Genomic DNA, 19,013 nt, shown 5'->3' on the forward strand with positions numbered 1-19,013 from the left:
AATTTTCAAACGTTTACAGTAGAGACTCAAAATTCCGGTAATGTATTTTACATTCATTGACTTTACATTTACCTTGTAGCCTACTAATTGAGAAAAGACTTCCACATTCTTATATTGGCATGGATTGTTTCATAATACCACGAAAATTAGGATAGCCGTTACCTTCGAAACTTTGTCATTTAGCACAACTCCCAGATTAATGGGACGATTAGTTCATGAGAAAGAGGGCATGAACTTTGGGGTGTTTTGTCGTCCGTTCCCTGGTCGCACGCACCATTCCTAATGTTATGCGTCCACTGTCACTTCGCTTAGTTCAGTCTGGTTTTGGTGCTGTTATCTTTTGATTTATTATCAATTAATTACTTCTCTTTCATTCAGACTGCACCGTGCCATACTTCTGTGCCACGCAATATCGTATTTCAAAGTGAAGTAATTATGAGTCGTAAGAGGTTTCAACGCTTTGAAAAAAATGAATCCTCATCAGATGGTGTCAACACGCATATCAGTGAAAAAGATGGTAATTTATACTGTACTATATTATTAGTTTATATCAGGAAATGTCGTATAACCCATTCCAGTCTGGGCCTTAATATCTTTAACAAACGTTCTGGACTGGACATTTTTAAGGATCTTTAAAACATTATATATCTGTACCTGTAGTAGATATTGGCATGATTCTTTTTTCTTTGTGCTTGTTTCAGAATCTAATTTGCAAAAGCGCTCTTTGTATCATGTCAACTATCACTTGAGATTTCAAAATTGTTTATATATTATACCATGTTTTGCGAATGGAAGAAAAGTCTGACGGATAACTAAGCAAGTACAGTTTTCTGAAATACAGTTATATTTACCCTATTTCGCTAATATAAAATGTGCATTGCAATTACAAAACAACAACAATAATGAGTACGATATAAAAACAATAATTTTTCAATAATAATAATAATAATAATAATAATAATAATAATAATAATAATAATAATAATAATAGTAATAATTGCAATAACGAAAATGGGAGCTCTTACGAAATTTTATTTTAAATGATAAATTTTGTTAAAACTTACTCAAATGAAAAATTATTGTTCCATTTACCACAAAATACTTCTGAGAAAGAGAAAATACATTCTTCTAAACAGACAACTTTACGAATATGTAGGCAATCTTACGTATTCACGCAAATATGAAATACGCGGGAACATGCGCTAGGCCGTAAAACGATCACCAATCATAATGAAATGCAAGAAGTTGTTTCGAATTCATATGTCAATAATATGTTCATTTGCGCATAAACTTACAATATATCATAAAATATCGAAAATATCACTTTCGTCAAGCACATGTTCGCCGCGAGAAACCACGTCTTAGAGCTCACTGAGTGACAACATCTACTGATGCATGCAGTTCAAAAATATCGTAAATTCTCTGACTTTGACATATAATACTGCCATCTGCTTAAATACTCTCGTAACTAATACATGAAGAAACACGATGTAACCACCAGAATGCGTGCATAGCTCGTTCTCGATTTTTAGCGAATTGTCAAACCTCACTACGGGCTATGCCCACAGCGCGTCCTGAACGTAATTTCGGCCGCTGCTAGACCGGAAAGAGATAATGATACATACATCCGCTAGTTTTCAGCAGTAATTTAAGTCGGCGTATAGTTTTCTCTGACACACCATAACGACGCTCTATTTCCCCTTTCTTAATTTTCTTTACTGCCTCTAGCAGGTTGGCGGTACTCCAATGGCCACGTTCTTTAGCTCCTTTCCTCTTTTATATTCAGTTGGAATTTTAAATTTATAACTGAAAAGTAAAGGAAAAACGATTTCGTACACTTTAAAACTCCATACAAGGTGTGGTGTGTCACCCTTGAGAGTGCTGCGTCATATGTCCCAAACCTACGGGGCAAATGTCGCACCCTTCTTTCAAGGCTGTATTGATGTTTTAATGGCGATTTCCTCATGCGAATTCATAACATCCAGTACTATCTCTTGAAAATACTAAATGCAAAGAATTGAGAAAAATACAGATAGCAAAACAATTAATTAAGGGGTCCCTAGAACTTGTACTTATTTGTTTAAAACAGCAACACATTGAAAATATACATGAAAGCGTGCACACGAGCGACATAAACCTTCGCTACTGACCCAACTAAAATACTTTCAGCACATATAGTGACATCTAGCGCTAAACTTTCGAATTGAAGGGGTGCGGCAAATCTACCGGCGCGGCGTGTCACCCGGTCTTGTCTTATAGTGAACCGAGCAAACATCATCGGATATGTAATCTCCATGACGTAGTCATCAAGGTACCTCGGAACTTCGTCGTTCTTCGGGAGCTGTAATTTAAAGGATAGCGGAACCACCCTGGCAATTTAATGGCGTGTGGCCTCCGAAGAGGCCCGCAGGCGACCTGCGCGTCATGATGAGGATAAAATGTTGATGAAAACGGCATATACACCAAGTCCCCGTGCCAGTGGAATTAGCCAATTATGGTTAAAATTCCTGACCCTGCCGAAAATCGAGCCCGGGACCCCTGTGACCAAAGGCCAGCACGCTAACCATTTAGCCACAGAGCCAGACACTCCGGCAATAATAACGCCGCAATTTATATAGGTGAAATGCATGATAAAAAGAGGATTTCTCCGACCTGCTAGATATCATAGGAATTATGAAACAAAGGAGAAGTTATTGGGAACAGGTTGTGATCCAATGACGTGAGAGGAACGCCACGAAGCGCGTACATCCTTAAGTGAGTTGAGAACAAGTTCGCTTTGTTCCACAACTGGGTTGGGAGTTGTGAACCGCGCTGAGTTCGTGTGTGCTGGCTGGAACCCCCACTCAGCTTCATCGCTCTTTGTATTGAGAGTGGTAGGGAAAGGTGGTGGTGGTGGTGGTGGCGATTATTGTTTTAAGAGAAATTACAACTAGGCAACCATCCTCTATATAACACTAATCAGAGAGAAAAACTGAGAGGGATCTGACACTTCGAAACATGAAGGTATCGGCCATAGAAAGACAAGGGCCATGAAGGGTGTGAAAATTAAAGACTCCCTAGGCGAACCTGTACATGTCCTGTTATTAATTCAAAGGGTTTGACAGTTCCGCCTGGTGGTACTTCCACTTCTTTATTAGCAAGGTTGGAGGAAGATCCACGGTACGGATCATTTCCTCAAGACGTAAATGAATCAGAAGACTTATTGAATACGATTAAATTACTTTATGGTGTATTTTTCTGTGTTAAAATATATGAGCGTGTTTCTTTTGTTGTGTGTTGTTAATAAAAAGTGTTAAGATGGCCAATGTCATAGCGGTTAGATGAGACATCGAATGTGGGAGAATGTAACATCTGTTTCTTTCATCCACCATTAACGAAGTGTTGTTATTTGTCTAGACGGCTTGACAAGGAAACGTTTGATACCTGCGAAAAGGTGACCCATCTTATCGGACGAGAGATTTTTCCGCTGCCATATTGTTAGTACGTGTGCGGTACGGATCATTTCCTCAAGACGTAAATGAATCAGAAGACTTATTGAATACGATTAAATTACTTTATGGTGTATTTTTCTGTGTTAAAATATATGAGCGTGTTTCTTTTGTTGTGTGTTGTTAATAAAAAGTGTTAAGATGGCCAATGTCATAGCGGTTAATGTGTGTGTCAGTATGAATATTTAAGCCTGAGGCTGTCGGCAGAATGGAGTATGATGTGAATTTGCTGTTTAAAGATTCGTACAAAATTGCAACCTTTAAAGGTGTATATCTTCTTTTTTTATGATTATAGTAACACCTCATTTCAGGTTTAAGTTGTACAGATATTCGTCATGAGATTTGATTGTAGGTGTTACTTGTGTACCGTAACTCTTATGGCTTATATTTGTCTGCAGTGTTAATTCGACTTAGGATTCAGCAATCTACATCACCATAGTAATAATACAGTCTACACTATAATGAATTATTTAGTTAAAATGTGTTTTTTGAAGCTTGCATTTGTCCGTACTGTGATTTCAGAGGTTAATTTCAAAATTAGGAATCAGCACCAATAATAATAATAATAATAATAATAATAATAATAATAATAATAATAATAATAATAATAATAATAATAATAATGGCTATTGTTTTAGGAGGAAGTACAACTAGGCAACCATCCTCTATTAACATTAATCAGAGAAAAGATAAGGATCCGACACTTCGAAAATGAAGGTATTGGCCAAAGAAAGACAAGGGCCACGAAGGGCGTGAAAATGAAAGACTCCCTAGGCCTCTAATGCTCTAATACCATCGGGGAGTCGGAAAAGAACGAAATTTGACCAAGGGAGGTCGGATGGAATAGATGAAAGTGTGGAGCTTGTCAAAGTTAGTCGAAGGAATGCCAGCACTCAGTTAAGGGCTTCGTGGTCGCCAACCCACGATCCCAAGTTAAGAGCCCCAGGGGACTCTTTTAGTCACTTCTTACGACAGGCAGGATATATCGTGGTTGTTATTCTACCACTCCCGCCCACATGTAATGATGGTTATAATTTCATTGGTATTTAAAATACTGCTATGCAGAGTAGAAAATTTGAGGAGTATCGGATTCAGGATATTTATAAGGAAACAAATTAGCAGGTGTAAATTCTCTGATAACTTTGAGGCCTAAGTTAAGTGTGGAATGTCAGAATGTCGATTGGGACTGAAGTGATGAGATTGTTGAACTGAAAATGTTGAGGACAAATTGCGTACCTAACTGAGTGTACCTGGAGATGAGCCCTGCGTATTATGTGAAGTTGAAATGTTGTCCAGGATAACTGTGAGACCCTGTGGATTTTGTGAGTTATGATTTTCAGATGTACGGTATTCGGGAAGAGCTCAAATGCCACCTGTAGATTTTGTGAAGAGTTACCTGAAGAATTATTTATGAAGAAGTGCTAGTTGAATACTTTGCAATGGCGGCGATGATGACCCCGCAGACCCCACGGGGCTGTGGGGCCCATGGCTTTTGAGGGGCCCATGACTGTTTCTTACTTCAGTAGCTGAAGAGTGGCTTTACATATTGATAAAGCTACAGCACACAGCACAGTATTATTTGTATTACAGGGGGTTATTCCAAAATTAGGCCGTCGTAGTGCAGAATTTCTTTCGTCAATAGGAGTACGGTAGTTATTTCTGAAAGAATGTGGGTTCCCAAGCCTATTCCAATAATAACAATCCCTTGCTGCCACTCACAACAATCAACAATGTTTTTGAAATAATTAGCCAATTCTGGGAACCCGGTAGTCCGCGAAGATGTGATAACAGACATTTTCTTTATCTAAACTCTAAATACTGAAGTTTCGAGCCTATGCATAAGTCTCGGGAGTCATTGTTGCTAAGAAGGTCTACGATGGACGGTTGAGTTGTAAATTATTTGGTCCTAGGAACAAGATTATTTCTTACTGTTGTGATGGTCAGCGTGTTTTGGTTACTATAATTGGAATATGCATTTCTCGCGTGTATGTGTGTGTTCGTACCATATAAGTGTGTTATTTTAATTTCTTCAGATTTGAAAACTACATGTAACTTCTTCTTCTTCTCCTTCTTCTTATCGTCGTTGCTGTCCGTTCATTGCAATAATATACAACCTTGTACTACGAAATAAACTTCTGACTTTTCTTATCAGAAAATAAGGGGCCCATTTTCAATTATTGGGGGGGGGGGGCGAGCTACTTAGTGCCGCTACTGTTACTTTAGTTCGGATTTGAATGTGACTGTAGATCCATATGTTTGAGTCGTCCCACGATTTCGAGTGTTGAATATCAAATGCAGACTTATTCAGGTCTCAAGGTAAAAATTATTTGTTGGTAGGAAGGAAGATGCAATTTCGAACGTACACTAGAATTTAGGCCTATTCACTTGTAATGATATGTCAAGTTATTATTTTAGCTGAGAATAGCATGGGTAGTCGGACGTGTCTATATGGAAATGATAAAACAGATTTGGTAGAAAGTCAGGACACACGGTGTAAATGTATTAAGTAGATGTGAATTGTAAATTTACATCTTCTGGTGTTATAACATTATTATTTACCACTACAATAGGACTTGAAAATTATTCTTTATCATTGAAATAAGACCTGGAAGTCATTCTCTTGGTGTTTGTAACAGATCCTTCGTTCACGATTGCCTACTCGTTACACAGAACAAAACAAATACCCCAAAGGAAGCAGAGAAAATACGCAGTGGTAGCTCAAAAACGAACGTAGAAGAGACATTAAAAGCAGTGATAGCTGTCAAGTTATAGGCCCAGTGGACTCCGCCAAGACGAGTAAGCAACCACTTCAGAGTTAAACTCGCCCCACTAAATTAAACATAGGTAGCAATTTAGGACATCTAAAATACTAAAATGAAAATGGAACAGGTGAAGCAAATACAAGATTTGATTAGATAAAAGCATAAGATCAAAGGGATGTAGGCGGGGCAAACAGTTGATCGTAATAGAATCAAAGCCAGAATGTACTCACCCAAATACATACAGGTTTTCTGGTAGGAAGGGGTTCAACATTAGGTAGTATCGTCAACAAGAGTGGTGTTAAACACATAACGTACCGTAATATTTCTCACACCACATATATATCTCAATGTTTCAATCCGTACACGCCAGCAATCAAATCCGGGGATTGGTGCGTACTGACCTTTAACTTAAAAGGTATGTATTGCCGAAAGTAAAAATTTGAATATTACTGCACGGACCAAACAAAAGACCGCACTCATGCCCGAAAACAAAAGTAATCCGTTATCTCTAAGAACAAAACGAGATCAGAAATGTGGTAAAAAATGACGAAACAGAAGGCCCAAAAGCAGTGACAAAAGCAAGAGGTACCCCGCGCAATGAAAGAAATCCAACATAGAGAGCGCCAAAAATGGTAATGATAAAATAAACATGCTTGATTAGCATCGTATCACACAGAATAAGGCACAAATTAATTAAATACGGACCTGAGACAAGAAATATACACAACAAAAATATGATAAAATAAGTTCATTAAATAAGAAGATGTACAATACGGAACAATCATGAAGTTTTTAACTTTAAAAGTTCATTAAAATCAAAGGGATTGTAAATTAAAACGCCATTCTTCATCCTAGAGATGGGCACTATCGACTGATAACTATCGAACTAGTCGATAGTTTAAACTATCGTAACAGTCGACTACTTTAAAAAACAAGTCGACTGAATTCAGTCGCATTCCCGTCACAGCGACGCGGAAGCGAATGGAACTATCGGTTTATGGTCACTTCCGATATGTAATATATATATTAACTTCATATGTACCTACTTAATATGGCGATTTTCTCTTGTCGTTTATGAGCTCTTTTATTTCGTTGCATATTTGTTTCTATTAATTACGTTATTCGTAAATAAGGCATAATAATAATAATTATTATACCGGGCGGTACACCTCCACGCCGCTAATTCAAACATTGCGCCAGTTGAAACTCCTCTACTGGAGAAAGTCTGAACTTTAACAACCACATTAATTCTAAGGGTTCTCAGAAGATGTCTTTACTGTAAATTTTGAAGTGTTCTGAACTATGTCGATTTCGATTTGTTTTTGTTTTCTCTGTAGTAAGAAGTGTGAACATTCTCTTCTAGATGGCACTACTTAAGAACTACACTTGTGCTCCCTAGTGCGAAGTGAAGGAACTCTTTTTTGAAGTCTGTTCTTTGTTAAATTTCTTTCAGTCATTGTTTGGGTTGGCAGTATAACCCTTCTATTTCCGCCAGTTTGAATTTGACCAATGAGTAATTTCTGTAATTAATTTTCCACCAATCCTAGATGTCTTCTTCAGTTTTGACTTGTAATCTTTAGCCGACCAATAAAATTTTGTGGGCGGGTTGTAATCATTCATGAAACGTCTCGAATTTTCTGTGAGGGTATATAAACTGCTGATTTTCTGGTCTCCTTGCCACTTCAGTAACATCTCTCCTAGTGTGATTATGTAGCAGGGGGCGGGAAGCGCCTCTTTCTTCGGGCAGCAGTTCATCCATAAGGTAATGGCCGTTTAATAACTTCATTTCTCGCTAGCTCAGCAGTTTAACCCTCGGGGCAGGTTCGAAAACTTTTCTCATGTAACCTATCGTTGAAATGTAATAGACACTTGGTAAAACTTCATCTTTTTAACTATAAATTGGGATAGAGAGTGCTAAACCCTCTCGAGCTCCCACTCCTATTGTTCTGAGGTGACTTTGTTTTCACAACCGTTTCTTCTTTTTTTGTAATGTAATAAAGTCTTCTTATACAAGTCATCTCTTTAGTATGGGATTAGCCCTTGTGTATGCGGCCAAGTGGCAAATAGGTTTTTAAAAGTGTATTAGGAGTGCTAGTTACGCCTCCAGTCAAGTTAGAATTTTGGGCCATGTAATTAACCCTTTTTTTTTTTTTTTACTGAATAGGCCTCAGTAGGTTGGGTATCATTACCCCTGTTCTTGTGTGCCCGGGGGGCAGCTTGAAGGTGGAGTTTGGTGTGGCCTTTGAATAGGCTTGAACATTGAGAGCGGGTTGCTCTTTCTTAAAAATGTATTTTCTGTGTGCCTCGAGCAGGCTTAACTGGGTAATTGGGAGCAAGTGCTCCTTGGCATGATTGGGGTTTTCTGCCCCTTTGTTGAACTTTGTACATAGGTAAAGTGGGGCTCATTGCTCAAGGATTGCGTGTCTGGGCTCGAAGCGCAAATCCATTAACCAATTGCAATTGTACATTCTCAATTTGTTGATATGCTACTGAGTACCTGTTATACTTGATATTTCTTGATCTTGAAAAGAAAATATAACCTTTCTTAAATTTTAAATTAACTTTAATTTCGTAGTTGAGACCTATTCCACCCAGCACCTTCTTTCACCTCTGCTGTTCCACAGATACCTCGGAACAATAATAATAATAATAATAATAATAATAATAATAATAATAATAATAATAATAATAATAATAATAATAATAATAATAATAATAATATAGAAAATATACCGGTAGTAGTAGCGTAGTAGTGTGTTTGGCTATTCTCATATACCGGTATATCTTGATTGTGTACTACAGCAACAAGTTTATTTTATTATTGTTAGCATTGTTGGGGAATAGAGCCTCATTGTTGTCTCTCTACGTTTCACTGTCCATTTATCACCAAGAAAGGCCATTCGTATGATGTTGGTTCGCATTAAGGGCATCTCTCTATTTATTAGCCCCGTGTGCGAACGAGTGCGTAAATCGGATTTTAACCTGCGCAACTGTGAATTCCTCGATAGTGTGATTATATAAGTCCGGGATTGGGGTATGCACCCAAGGTACAGTACCATTGTAACATTTGCCAGGAATGAATGTAGAAAACCCCATGGAAAACTACATTAAGGATAGATATCCGCTGTCAGTGAATGCAATACGAACCTGGGATATCCAGGTGTTGCAGCTTCTTATTCCTAATGAGGAGCGGAGTGGAATTCTTGGCTGCGAACGTGGGTCCCTCTGAATAAATTTGTAAATCACTCAATATAACATTAATTTTGTTCTAATGGGTGTCTATGCAAGTGATTTCTAATTATTGGTAAATTGCGTTAAAATGAGTCGAATTCGTAAAAGTACGACTCTCCACTTCTGATACGGAGAGTTTCGACTGGAAATATTCGAATGTTTTTCATGGACTGACTACTTGCGTTATATGAATACTTTCATTCGACTGAAATCATTCGACTGTTCAGTCTTCTCGACAGGGAGTAATGAATACTTTTGTTCGACTGAAAACATTCGACTATTCGGTCGATAGTTTGAAGGGACTATCGCCCGACTAGTCGATAGTGTCCATCTCTACTTCATCCAATTAATAGTACCGGTATGCGATTTACTCGGAAAATACGCTACACCACCAGAGACCACAAACCCAGTCCCAAACCGTTTACATTGAGAGTGCTTCCTAATTGTGCTATTTTTATTTTACACTGACTGACAGAGCAAATGCAACACCAAGGAGGAGTGGTTCGAAAGGGATGAAAGTTGGGAAAAAAAAAAACCAGAGTCGGCACGGAAGAATAATTGATGTTTATTTCAAACCGATATGCAGGTTACACAATGCGAACGGCATCGACTCAGTAGGATGTAGGACCACCGCGAGCGGCGATGCACGCAGAAACACGTCGAGGTACAGAGTCAATAAGAGTGCGGATGGTGTCCTGAGGGATGGTTCTCCATTCTCTGTCAACCATTTGCCACAGTTGGTCGTCCGTACGAGGCTGGGGCAGAGTTTGCAAACGGCGTCCAATGAGATCCCACACGTGTTCGATTGGTGAGAGATCCGGAGAGTACGCTGGCCACGGAAGCATCTGTACACCTCGTAGAGCCTGTTGGGAGATGCGAGCAGTGTGTGGGCGGGCATTATCCTGCTGAAACAGAGCATTGGGCAGCCCCTGAAGGTACGGGAGTGCCACCGGCCGCAGCACATGCTGCACGTAGCGGTGGGCATTTAACGTGCCTTGAATACGCACTAGAGGTGACGTGGAATCATACGCAATAGCGCCCCAAACCATGATGCCGCGTTGTCTAGCGGTAGGGCGCTCCACAGTTACTGCCGGATTTGACCTTTCTCCACGCCGACGCCACACTCGTCTGCGGTGACTATCACTGACAGAACAGAAGCGTGACTCATCGGAGAACACGACGTTCCGCCATTCCCTCATCCACGTCGCTCTAGGCCGGCACCATGCCAGGCGTGCACGTCTATGTTGTGGAGTCAATGGTAGTCTTCTGAGCGGGCGCCGGGAGTGCAGGCCTCCATCAACCAATCGACGGGAAATTGTTCTGGTCGATATTGGAACAGCCAGGGTGTCTTGCACATGCTGAAGAATGGCGGTTGACGTGGCGTGCGGGGCTGCCACCGCTTGGCGGCGGATGCGCCGATCCTCGCGTGCTGACGTCACTCGGGCTGCGCCTGGACCCCTGGACCCCTCGCACGTGCCACATGTCCCTGCGCCAACCATCTTCGCCACAGGCGCTGCACCGTGGACACATCCCTATGGGTATCGGCTGCGATTTGACGAAGCGACCAACCTGCCCTTCTCAGCCCGATCACCATACCCCTCGTAAAGTCGTCTGTCTGCTGGAAATGCCTCCGTTGACGGCGGCCTGGCATTCTTAGCTATACACGTGTCCTGTGGCACACGACAACACGTTCTACAATGACTGTCGGCTGAGAAATCACGGTACGAAGTGGGCCATTCGCCAACGCCGTGTCGCATTTATCGTTCGCTACGTGCGCAGCACAGCGGCGCATTTCACATCATGAGCATACCTCAGTGACGTCAGTCTACCCTGCAATTGGCATAAAGTTCTGACCACTCCTTCTTGGTGTTGCATTTGCTCTGTCAGTCAGTGTATTTTTAATATGACTGTGTATCAGAGTGATGATATTTAAAATTATTATTGATGTTTAGGGTGGGAAATGTTTTTAGTATTCATTCTTCTGAGATCCTTGGGAATTTTTACTATTGAAGATAGGCTATATATCAAATTTTATCAAACTGGGTTACGTGAAGATTAATTATAGGGTTAAATTACAATTATCCCAACATTCTGTTATTATTTTAATTTTGTATACTGTGGAAGTATATACTAGAGTGTGTAGATATTTTCACTAGATTTTCTTGGTTATTTCCGACTAAGCTGGCAACCGCTCAGTCCACTATTTCTTGTTTGAATACCATATTTGCTTCTTTTGGCCCCTGTCAATATATAGTTTCTGATAATACTAAGGCATTCACATCCAACTTATTCCGTAAATTCTGTTTTGACCTGTCTATATCACATGTAACTACTTCAGCTTATTACCCTCAACCATCTCTGGCTGAGCGGGTCAATTGTAATCTTAGATCTGCTATAATTGCTTTTCATCATGAAGATCATTCCAGGCGGGATACGTCCATGCATTGATTGGCCTTTCCTTCAAATTCGGCAGTTCATAAGTTCCATAAGTTCACACAAGCATCTCTCATGTTTAAATTTGTTCCTAACACGCCGCTCTCTAATCTTTGGTCACTTAACGACATATTACCAGAGACAACAGATCCCGATAATCTTAGAGATCTATGGAAGAAGGCTAAACATAATCTTAAGGTTTCCCATGAAAAGGTTAGGGAAAGATATGATCGTGGACGGAGTCCCACCAATTTATATGTCGAAGATCAAGTCATGGTTAAAAATTTTGTTCCTGCGGGCAAGCTTGTCCCCAGATTCCATGGGCCATGCGTCATTCTTGACTTTCTCACACCAGTTACCTTATTGGTCAGTAATCCAGCCACAGAGAGGATATTTAGAGTTCACCCCTCTCAGGTGAAACCTGCGTAATTTCATTGTTGCTTACGTTGGCCATTAAAACTTCGCAGGAGTCGAAGGTTATGTTTCTTTGAATTATGTTAAGGGCACCCGGAAGGGGCTATGTCTGCCATGTTAAAATGGGCGTTTTTAAGGAACATTTTCTCATAAAGTTATGAACCAAGGAAATTCTTTTTTTGTATACATATTTATTAGACCCTCGCACGTAGATAGACGACATCATTTTTTAATATCTTCTGTTTTTTTGAAAATATACATTTTTAAGTGAACATCAAAATTTTATATTTTAAAAGGAGACATTTTGTTCCATAATTCAGAAATTGCACCTTTGATTTTAAAAATCTCGTGTTGAAATACGTAGAATGATTAGTTACATACCACCTACAAGTTTGGTTAATGTACGTTCAGTGGTATCCGAATAAATGTTCCTTAGATACACAAAAAACTACTTTTCAGGAAACGAGCCTCAAAGTTCCTTATGCATTCCACATTCGTACAGAGGATCATCTGGGTTCTCTTCCATCTCAACTTGTAATCTTCTATTTACACTTCCTTTCTTCTGTCTTCCAAGCTTCACCAGATCCTTTTCTGCTGCATCTGCTTTCCTTTTTCTTTCCTTATCTATAATTGACATTCGTTTCAGTGTTGTACCCTAGAGGTATCGTTATACGAAGTCTTTGTAGAACTTCGCTCTTCGAGTTATTGCCCCCACTGTATATTGCCACGGCATCATAAACACCAAAGTGGAGTGTTTTTATACTCACAAATACTCTCTTGGGTATCCGAGTCCAGATCAAATGATTTAAGCATTCGTTAGGGTTTTTGGGTTTTACCGAGAAGGCATTTCCAGAGGAGATTTTCATAGGATAAGTCTCTGAAGACTGGCCTTATGGTTTCCGCGACTGCATATGGGAGATTGTGCTTGTGGTTGTGGTCGCAGTTTCCTTCATTTTATGGTATTTGCACCACGTGTCCTCCACTTTTGGAAACAAACCGTGCTGTGGTTGTTCATTCTGCATCTTTTTTGTAGTCAATTGGGGAACACACATTTGCACACTCACTTGTAACGTTCGGAATAACAACAGTGATTTTCCTCTTTCTCACATTCTTGCGCAGCTTAAAAATCCTATTACTATGTCTACGCATCTTGTTCAATGTATAAAACTAAACGAAAAAAAAAACACAGCTGAATACTGTTGTAAAAAAGCCGCTAAAACAAACAATAAACACATGCAGTTATGTTCTCAATCATTCTGCCGTCCAGGTTGGCCAACAATTGAAAGTTGCACTTTCCTGCAGCAGAGATATCCTCTGGCAGAAAATGACCATGTTCTGAAACATAAACACCTTCGACAAAGTCTTTGTCACCGCTTACAAATGGAAAGTAATGTTATGTCACATCAGTTCGAGGACATGTCATGCCCGACATCTGCAGCACTCCAGGTAATTTAAAAATTAACACCCTTTCAAACGTCACAGAGGTCTGAAACAAAAAGTATTCGAAGGAAGAAAGTCACAGGTATATAACACTGCAAAAAAAAATCGATTTCACCCCACCTTCATAGAATTTTGTATATTACATGATATGTCCTCTGATTATTCCTGTGGTCAATTCCCTGGTGGCCATTACCAATCCCACATCTCCTGCATATCCGCACTTTCGACACACACTCACCTTCTATGCCGCCCGCCCCTCTGCCTCACAAATAAAGATCGTACACTCAAGGCTCCAACAACACATCTCTGTCGCCTAGATCTTACTGTTTCACTACCCCCTCAGCCGTCAGTCGCCGTGCTGCAACATCTGGTGAGAGATACCAGATTGGAGAATGGATCCACTTCGCTCTAGTGACGTCTCCTTCTGGACGGCGCCCCGGATTCCATCTTCCCGGCAAGGGGTGAAGTGCGGTATCTATACCGCCAACCCATATGGGGACTGCTCATCTACATATGATCTGCGGCGACCATCACCACGACTACCCCTGTCATAGTAGCGGGCGAGGTGTATCTGAGGGTACTTAGGGGGTCCGGGCGACCTCACCTCGGTACCGGCAGCGGCGGCAAGTCTTGCCGTCAAACCTAATCGGCATATAATTAACTTCTACGATCACAAGGAGACTTTGAATCTGGATTTCAAAATTTTCTACAAATCAACTTTCGGAAAAGACTTATCAAAAAAAATTAGTGAACATTTTTTCTTCTCTCTGTGTCATCCCAAGGAAGGACCTTTGGGGTGGGAGGTCTGTACCTGGAGGTACACCTCAAGACCGCTCATTCAAAAGAAGCGCCTCTATCGACCAAAAGGTGAAATTGCTATTACCTAAAGTTGGAACTTTAATAAGAAGTATTAAGTATTAAGTAATTGTGTTATTCTGAAGTTGCCTAAACTGACTGGATTTAGATGATTTGTGTTTGTTTACTTCAAGGAGTTTGGATATTTCTTCATAGATGGCAGTACAAAAACTGAGGTCACGCACTCAGGTGCAAGGAAGAACTATTTGTTAGTGAAAGAAATTTTGTGTTTGTAGGTTTTCTCAAGTAAATCAACTTACATTTTTTATATATGTTCAAGATTTGCAACACTTCTCTCTCATTCCGCAGTTTTTGAATGTGACCAATCACTAATTTTCTGTACTTATTTTTCAGCCTGTCACAGGCTTCTTCTTGGTTTTTTTGGGTGCAACTTTTTCTAAAATGTAAATTTTTGTTCGGCTATTGTAAAATATTTCATAAAATCTTAAACTGTAATTCGGGGATAGAGAGTGCGTTAGCCTCTCGAGTTCCCCTTCAACTTGGTTCGAGGTGACTACGATTTTGTAACTGTTTTTCTTCTTTTGCCTTAATGTAACTTTCATTCGAGTCACCTTAGTAGCTTGGGATTAGCCCCTGTATCACTGGGCCGAGAGTCCCGTTAGGATTTTATTTTTCATTTAGGAGTGTAAGTATACGCCTCCATTCATTTTGTGTTTGGGCCATTCGTTTAACTTGTTATTCCTTTTCAACGAAGGCCCAGTAGGTTGGGTACAAGATACCCCTGTATATTAACTTTAATCAACTGTAAATTGCGCCCAGAGAGGCCAAGGAACTTAAAATTTGGTGTAATGTTGCCTTGACTAGGCTGTACGAAATTGAGAGCATGTAAGCTCTTTTCTAAGGTTGTTATAGTGAGGGGTGCCTCTGGAAGGCTAAATATTGTAACTTTGGAGCAAATCTTGAGTTTGGGAGATTTCTATTTTTGTCTAAACAATACATCTTCTGAAATTGTAAACGTGTAAACTGAGGGCTTGAAGCCCAACATCGTTAAATTCCCTATTCTGGGGTGTTCCACCCTTGCAACTGAATTGACATTGTACCTGAGATTTTAATGTTATTTCACCTAGTAAAAATTTGTTAAGTTTGTTTTTTGAAAGAAATATAACCTTTATTTAAAGTTTTAATTCAAATTTTGATATCGTAGTTAGACCCATTCAAACCCAGCACCTTCTTTCACCTCTTTCTGCTCCACGGATATCTGCGTAACAATTATCAAAAATGATACAGGTTTAAACATGCTGTTAGAGAGTTGGTTATCCTGCCATCGCGGTTCGGCAACTCGCAAAGTCCTCCTACTAGCTCGTGATTGACTCTGGACCAAGAGTGCTGCGGCGGTTCCCTGTAACTCCGGTCAAATTTCAACAAAAATCGTTGACTGAAGCCTTGCGATTGCCTCTCCCTTTGTGCTGGAGTGGTCCGGTATCTAAATATCTTCCAACAGACTCCCACACAAAGCCATGTTGCGCAATAAGCCCACAGTGTTATATTATGATTAAAATTATGCCAATGAAGAATATAATGATATGGTTCAATGTAACGAAAGATCCCATCAGATCAAGTGTTGTTGGTTCCTTCTGAACATCTGTTTGGGGTGATGCATGTTTCAGCATCGGGATTCCTCTGTAACCAAGTTAGGAAGTGCATTGTCACTTACCCGGTTTTTCACAATCGTTACAGAATTTAAAAGATACATTTGTTCGGTCACGGCCACTATGATTCGAATTGCGTCAGTATTGTATAACTTTGTATTTCTCTGACGTTTTAATGCGTACTATTTCATTTGCAGTAAACAGTAAACATCTTGACTCCGTGTATTAGCAATTAGGACAATGGAATGACACATTATGAAAGATCACGACATGAAGATAAAGTTGGTATTCAAGAGGACAAATTGGGGCAAATATTCGTTTATGGGAAGGGGAGTTGGGGATTGGAATAATTTCCCAAGTAAAATTTCAGTAAAGTTCCAATTTCTTTGCAATCATTTAAGAAAAGGCTAGGGCAACAATGGTTAGGGAATCTGGCACCTGGGCGACTGCCCTAAATGCAGATCAGTAGTGACTGATTTGATTTGATTGGTTGAAAATTTGTGCTAAATATGTGACACACACACACATTCTCTGTTATAAGATGCCGCTGTGTTTTGACTCGCGCGCGTCGTGTGTAAACCCTACTCGCTGCAATGGGTGTGGTGGCCCCCACCGCCACACAGATTTTAAGGTGCCTCGTGGCCAGGCGAGGTGTGCAAATTGTGAGGGTAATCGTGCTGCCTCCTTCCCTGGGTGCCCATTCATCAAGCGGGCCATTAGGTCCCACTACAGGCACGCCAGGCATTTAAACCAGCCAAGTAATCCACCACCACTTCTCAAGCACTCCACTCCTCCGCCCCACCATACCAGCCACGACAATTCCACCCTCATCTCCCTCCTTCTCAACCTTCCTTCGCCCCATCTTCCACTCCAAGTACCAGCCATGCCCACCCGACAGCTACTTGTTTATTAGCTCATCTTAACCTTCGCCTTGCCAACTATCCTTCCCTTCATTTTACTTCTTCTTCCTCCAAGAGTATTACATCGAAACTTTGCACCAATGACTCCCAGTTTCCACCTAGCACTAGTTACTAGATTTTTTAACAGTGTAGCGAAGAGGGGTTTTCAACTCTGATGCGAAGACTTTGTTTTCTTCACGACAGATCGCTTTCTCCCCCGCTAGTGCATTGTCGTGCTGACGTTCTGATTCTTCGGGTATTCTGCTGCCACCGACGAGTAGTGAGGCGTACTATTCGCCTCGGGACTATCGAGTAGGCCCTACTGGATAACAACAACAAAAAAATTGATTCGCGCTCTCAGTTGGAGGTTAGCTGTTGTGAATGCATCGTGGTTGGTTGTATTACTCGTAATATTACTCCGAAAAGCTTAAATCATGTCTTCTATTTCTCATATCACAGACCCATACTACACAGACTTATTACCCACATTCCAAGTGTATCACGTTCATTCTTTTTTTCTTCTTTTCCTACCGCTTTTCCCACACCTGTGGAGTTGCGGGTGCGAACTGCGTCGCACATGTGGAACTGGCCCTGTTTTACGGCCGGATGCCTTTACTGACGCCAACCCTATATGGAGGGATGTAATCACAATTGAGTGTTTTTGTGGTGGTTGGTAGTGTGGTATGTTGTCTGATTATGATGAGGAGAGTGTTGGGACGGACACATAAACCCAGTCCCGGAACCAGAAGAATTAATGAGAAGCGATTGAAATACCCGACCCAGCCGGGTATCGAACCCGGGACCCTGTGAACCGAAGGCTTCAACGTTGACCTTTCAGCCAACGAGTCAGACAAGTGTATCACTTTCTATTGCAATACAATTTATAATCTTAATAAGTAGACTTTCCCGACCTCTGAATGACTTTATAATAATTTGAGGATATTAGGTCGCGCTTCGATCCTGCGACCAGGATCGTCTTCAGAGCAATAACAAAATAATAATGTATTCGCAACTCTCACTCCATAGTAACCAGGCTCAAGACAGGCAGACTCTGTTATTGTTCATTCCAGGCCCTCCTGAGTCGTTCACGAAACATGTACTATCTATTCTTGAGTGTATAGTGGACCAACTCTTGTATACAACTGATCTACTGTAGTACTGTACCGTACCCAGGGGTAAATACCCTCTAGGACGATGCCTCCATTCCTGTATAAACATCCGACTAACTCAGGGTTGGGCAGAGAGTGGGTTGGTCGTCGATGGGCCAGGCTAAAATTCGAAGTTCCTCACTTAAATATAAGTAAATGACAGGAAAATGGAGGTATAACTCGAATGAAAAACAATAATATGGGGTAGGATAAGTTTATTCACAAATATCCCCGAATCATACTAATAGAAAATCAAATAAATAATAAAAATGTCATTAACAAAATCTCAAAAATTAAATAAACAAATGGACCTTAAAAACGTTAAATAATCAAGGAATTAAATGTAAAATGAAGTATCAAGCACAACAATGAATACTTGAAAACTTCAGGAATATACTTCTTCTGATAGTCCATTGTTCATGTCACATAATGATAGGCGTACGCAAATACTGACATGTATTAATTTCAGATGGAGTAACACACTTTAAATTACTACATTGATACGGGTTTGTAATTTATTTTGAGTCGTCGCAAGATTAAACGTTAAAAAGAAAATTACAAAAAAAGAAAAGAAAATTACGATGAAAGGAAAATTAAGATAAAAGAAAAATTAGACGCAATGGAACATGTTATGAATTATGAAAAATACTGGTGGCATTTCCCTACGTTATATTAACATAAACAAAAATAAGCAAAGTATCACATCTATTTACATCGGATAAAGAGAAGGAAA

Source organism: Anabrus simplex, chromosome 1, assembly GCF_040414725.1.
Source record: "Anabrus simplex isolate iqAnaSimp1 chromosome 1, ASM4041472v1, whole genome shotgun sequence".
Classification (NCBI taxonomy): Eukaryota; Metazoa; Arthropoda; class Insecta; order Orthoptera; family Tettigoniidae; genus Anabrus; species Anabrus simplex.